This window comes from Prunus avium, chromosome 3 (genome assembly GCF_965620075.1).
Source record: "Prunus avium chromosome 3, drPruAviu1.hap1.1, whole genome shotgun sequence".
Lineage (NCBI taxonomy): Eukaryota > Viridiplantae > Streptophyta > Magnoliopsida > Rosales > Rosaceae > Prunus > Prunus avium.
This window is the reverse complement of record NC_142286.1, coordinates 6,198,925-6,204,533: the sequence shown is the minus strand read 5'-3', so window position 1 is coordinate 6,204,533 and position 5,609 is coordinate 6,198,925. Positions and strand designations below refer to the sequence as shown.

At 35.9% G+C, this 5,609-nt stretch overlaps 1 pseudogene; it reads right to left on the bottom strand.

Moving 5' to 3' along the window:
- Positions 1 to 1,965: 1,965 nt before the first annotated feature.
- Positions 1,966 to 5,339, bottom strand: LOC148295511 (uncharacterized; annotated as a pseudogene).
- Positions 5,340 to 5,609: the final 270 nt, after the last annotated feature.

The following is a 5,609-nucleotide window of genomic DNA, read 5'->3' as shown; positions in this document are numbered from 1 at the left end:
CAGAGGGACGATGCTTGCTCTCAAAGCCTTGGGGTTGGGTCATGTAAACATCCTTCTGAAGGATACCATGCAAAAATGCATTTTTTACATCGAGTTGTAATAAGGACCATTTGAACTGAGCTGCAAGAGCAAGGACTAATAGAATAGTGGTTGGTTTCACTATAGTCAATACCTTTCTCTTGACTAAATTCCTTAGAAACCAAATGAGCCTTATGCCTAGATATAGAACCATCTGCATGTTTCTTGATTCTATATACCCACTTACAACCTATAAGATTCTTATGAGCTAGGAGAGGAACCAAATTCCAAGTGCCTTGAGCATGAAGAGCCTCAATTTCCTCCCTCATTGCAGACTGCCATTCTGGAACTGTATAAGCAACCTTGAAAGAACTAGGTTTAATATGGGAGAAATCAATAGACTGGACAGAAGCAGAATAAGCCTTCCTTTTGGAAATCCCACTCTTGGACCTCGTTCTCATAGGGTGAAGATTCACGGCTGGAAGAGGTAAGACAACACAAAGAGTCTCAGCCTGAAAATCAGGATCCACATGGAGAAGAGATTGTGTAGTAGATGCTGAAACAGGTAGATTCTATGATGGGGAGATCAAACATTCTGAAGCACTAGGAGGCAGTTTATCCAAAGATTCAATGGCTCTAGAGGTGGTGGGAGAGGGAGAGGGAACATGGAGATGAGATACAGGTGACAAAACAGTGTTATGCAAGGAAATAAATGGTGGAGAAGGAGAAGTAGTGGGAGACTGAGATGGAGGAACATACACTTGATTAACAGATGTGTAAGGAAACATAGTTTCATCAAATATGAAATGTCTAGTCACAAACAACTTGTTTGTTTGGGGGGAAAAACATATATACCCCTTATATTGACCTGCATAGCCTAGAAAAATACAAGTAGAAGTTTTGGGCTAAAGTTTTTGAATATTGTAGTGCTTGAGCAGAGGAAAACAAGCATAACTAAAAATTCTCAAATGAGTAATGACTGGGGTAGAACCAAACAATAAAAGATAAGGAGATTTAAAATGAAGAGTTTGATAGGGCATTCGATTGATCAAGTAGGTTGAAGTAGCACAAGCATGAAACCAAAATTTGGGAGGTAAATGGGTAGTTTGTAACAAAATGATTGCAGTCTCTAAAATGTGTCTGCGTTTTCTTTCAGCAAGACCATTTTGTTTAGGTGTATATGTGCATGATTTTTGATGAACTATACCCTTGGCAAGAAGATAATGTCTGAATTTAGTACTAAGGTCACCACCCTTATCACTTTGAAAATTTTTAAGAGTAGCAGAGAATTGAGTAACCAAGAAAGCATGAAAATGGACAAAAATAGGATAAACTTCTCCTTTATTGATCATTGGAAAAATCCAAGTAAATCGAGTACATTCATCTATGAAACTAACATAATATTTGAAACTCTCAACAGATAATGTGGGAGAATGACCCCACACATCACTATGAATTACTTCTAAAGGTTTTACATATTTGACTGTTGGATAAGGAAAAGGAATTAAGCTTGGCAAGTTTTCCTTCTAAACAAGTAGTATAGACAGATTTGGTGTTGTCGAAAGAAAAAGAAACCGGGATTGATGTAAAAGAGCAGAAGTGATTTTATTAGAGGGATGACCTAATCGTTTGTGCCAGAGACTTGTGTTGACGTGATGTCCAAGGTAGCAAAAATGATTATTGTGGAAAGAAGATGCTTGTTTGAGATTAGGTTGAGGAATGAAGAAAGGAATAGGATACAAGTCGGCTCTACACAGTCCCTTGAGAAGAACACTCCATGTGATCTTGTTCTGAATCCAAAAACCAAAGGCATCACATATAAATATGCAATTGTTATCTTTACATAACCTTTGAATGGAAAGCAAATGCTAAGAAAGCTTTGGCACATGTAAAACTTGCTTTAATTGTAAAGAACACTGTGGAGCAACCAAAGTAGAAGAACCAACATTAGAAATGCTCCAACCTATCATTCCCTGAGAAAGAAGTAGCTAAGCTAAGTTGAGACAAATCAGAAGTCATATGAGTTGTAGCTCTAGTATCTGCTACCCAAAATTGCTCATGAGATGAAGAAGATGGGAAGTTGGCATGCATTGCAGTAAGATTGGTTGAAGAAGGTTTGCCTTGATAGGAGAAATTGCCTATGTGGTAACACTGAATGGCAGAATGCCATACTTCCAGCAAATTTGGCATTAAACTGATGAGGTAGGAGCAGAGGGTTGATTATGCCTTTGATAACAATCAGTAGCTACATGGCCTTTCTTGTTGTAGATTTGACAAGTGGGAATGTCAATGCCAGGACCAAGAATGACAGCGCTGGAATTCGGTGGAGCTTGATGAGTTCTTGGACCACATGGATAATGATTGCGACCTTTGCCTCGACCCCTAAAATGAGAACCTCTATTGGTAAAATAACCACCAGTGTGGAAACCACCATTGTTACCAAAGGGAAAATGAGAAGATTGAGCAAAACCAGAACTAGAATGATAACTTTGAGTATGAGACGAAACAGGATTAGAGGAACCTTCATCAAGAACGAGAGTTTTGCTTGTAAATGTCTGATCTTTAGCCATCATTGCAGAGACAAAAGGAGTTGCAGAAAGATGATTCCGAACATCTTTAAAAGAAACCCCTACTGCAGAAAGATGATCTCGAACATCTTTTATCCTTTGCAGATATTGAGAGACAGTTCAGAACCCTTCTTGATAGTTTGAAGCTCACTTTTCATCTGAAAGATGCTAGCTTTTGTAACTGTAGGAAATCAATCTTTCAATTGAACCCGCATATCTTGAGAACTAGTACACCCAATGACATAAGAAATTGCAGTGGAAGAAATAGTTGCAATAAGCAATTGCATCAAGGCACGATCGTGCATTTTCCAAGCAGTCCAAACATGAAATAAGCAAGCTCATATAAACTTAAATAAAGTTGTTCCAAGCAGTCCAAACATGAAATTTTTCGTTGCCATTAACAAAGTTAAAATTCTCTCTTTCTGAGTAGATGAACAGAAAGGATCCAGGAGATTTCGAAAAAAAAAAAAACAAGCTCCAAGAATCACAAGTATATATTCAGTTAGGATTTAGGGTCTTGCACTTGTAAATTGATTCATTTATAAGATATGTTTGTGCTTGGATCCTAGAATGCCAGAAATAAATAAATAAAATTACTTTTCTTTTGCTTCAAGTAAAAGTAAAACAAACGGGCATATATTCACTTTTCCAAAAAGAAAAATCGTACTTATGAACATAAACAAAAGGTTAGGGTAACTTGTAACTTACCATTAAAAAAAATTAAAATTTTGGAGGAAAAAAAAAAAAAAAAGGAGAGAAAAGAGGTTGGTGACAAGTACACTATTGGAGCGCCCCACGTGGCGCGTACCCAGTAAGCAGGCCTAATCCAGAAGGCTTTCTTCATTTGAGTCGTTCTCGGGTGAGGGTGCAATATATATTAGGGAGTTTCACTAAAATACCCAAAATGATGGTTGAAATTATAAAAATACCCAACACCCAAAACACTTTATAAACATACCCAAAACTCATCATTACACACACTCAAAACTCATCATTACACACACTCAAAACCCATTTATAAACATACCCAAAACCCATCATTACACACATACCCAAAACCCATTTTGGGTATGTTTCTATGTTTAAATAGTGCTTGGGTATTTTTATAAATACATGTCTAGGATTTGGTATTTTTATAAATATCTATATATATTAGCCATATGATTCATCTGAATAGAAATTTCATTGAAGTTGATTATATAGCTAATATGAAGGTCCACATGAAAAGTCTATATGTGACATCCTCACTATAGAATTTCGCTTCTCACTTCTTCATCTTTTGAGATAGTTGGGACTTGAGTTTGGGTTACTCTACTCATTTTTTTTTTTTTGGGTATAAACCACGAGGTGGTCCTGGATGGGCCCCAAGTGAGTTGAGATGTTTTTTTCATTTTATTTCGTTTTTTAAAAATCTTTTGCAGCAAAAAAAAAAAGGGACAAATTTGTTATAGTGATAGTACGTTTTGGTTAACCAAGGTGGTTGGTGTGAGTGGTTCGGCACTCTCATTCCTTAAGAGAGGTCAGGGGTTCGATCCCTGCTCTCGTACGGAGTCACTACTTTGGCCAACACTTTACCCCTTACGGGCCGACCTGGTGTGAGTGGGGATTAGTCTGGGTTGTGGTTAAGGCTTAAAGGTGCCACCCATAGTTGGGGCCCATCCAGGACCACCTCATGATTCAGACAAAAAAAAAAAGATAGTACGTTTTGGTTGGACAGCCATACTTGAGTACAACTTTTGTTACTATTCCTTGAAATTCTCTAACAAAAGAAGAAAAAAAAAGATTCAATGTGAGACATAAAGCAAAAAATACACATTATTCTATACTTTTAGGCAACTTACAACATTTAAACCCTATATTTTTTTTTTTTGGGTTGTTGCTACAAAAAGGAAAAAAAAAGAGAAAAATAAAACTGACCTAACATGCAGGAAGCAGGCTCGAACACCCACCCATTTGTTAAAGAAAAGGAACACGAAACGAACTCAACCAGACGACTCTCGTCTATATATATAACCATGACAATTCAGGGCATTTGTGCTTGATATTACCAACACTACCCCTTCACTTTCTTTTTCAATTTAATAGATTTTTGGAAGTTAAAGATGGGAAAGAAAAAGAAAAACCCTTTGTGATTAATACTTTCTACTAAAAGATATATATATTTTTTCTGCAAAAAAATTAACCAAAATGAGCTGTTTTTTTTTAATAAAAAAAAAACTATTGATAGTGATATTAGAAAAGCAAAAAATAATTTAATTTTCAGGAAAATTCAACAAACATTTGGGTGGCTCGGTTAAAAATACTTGGTGTCCAAGACTTTCATATTATAAAGAATAAGGATTTCCTGGATAAAAGCGAAGAAACCGATAAAACACCAAATATAAATAAATAAATTTACCATTACTAATTTACTTTTTAATATCGTTGACTTGGGTAATAATAATAATAAACCTGTAGAAGAGCGAAGAGAATGAGAGAGAGTGAGAGATGGATACCCGGAGAAGAGTGAAAAGAATAACCTATAGAAAAGATAGCAGAGAAAAACTCTATAAGAAGAAGATGAAAAGAGCGTATGAATTTTCATGTAGAAAGCGTGGTTTTATTTTTCCCTAGCCTTATTAAAGAACAAACAAACAACCAACATCTAAGTTTCCTTGTAAAACTGTTCGGTTCATGTTGAACTATCATATAAAGTTTCAAACCAGTAGAAGAGCTTCAGCAAAGACTCAAAATACAATAAATACCATCCCCCATGTATTTTTCTTCATAACTAAAAGCTCATCCATGCAATGTCGTATACATACATGTACGAAAAATTTACGATAATCCATGAATTATGTTTTTCAATCAAAAGCCAAACCGCCATATTTGTCAAAATACAATTAGATTGAAGCGCATGAAATCAAAATCCCACCTTGACCCAACTCTTTTTTTTTTTTAATCGAAGACTATCAAGCTATGCAACAATAATGCCCCTAACACAAACTTATCGAAATTGACAACAAAACGAAACTAATCGACGTC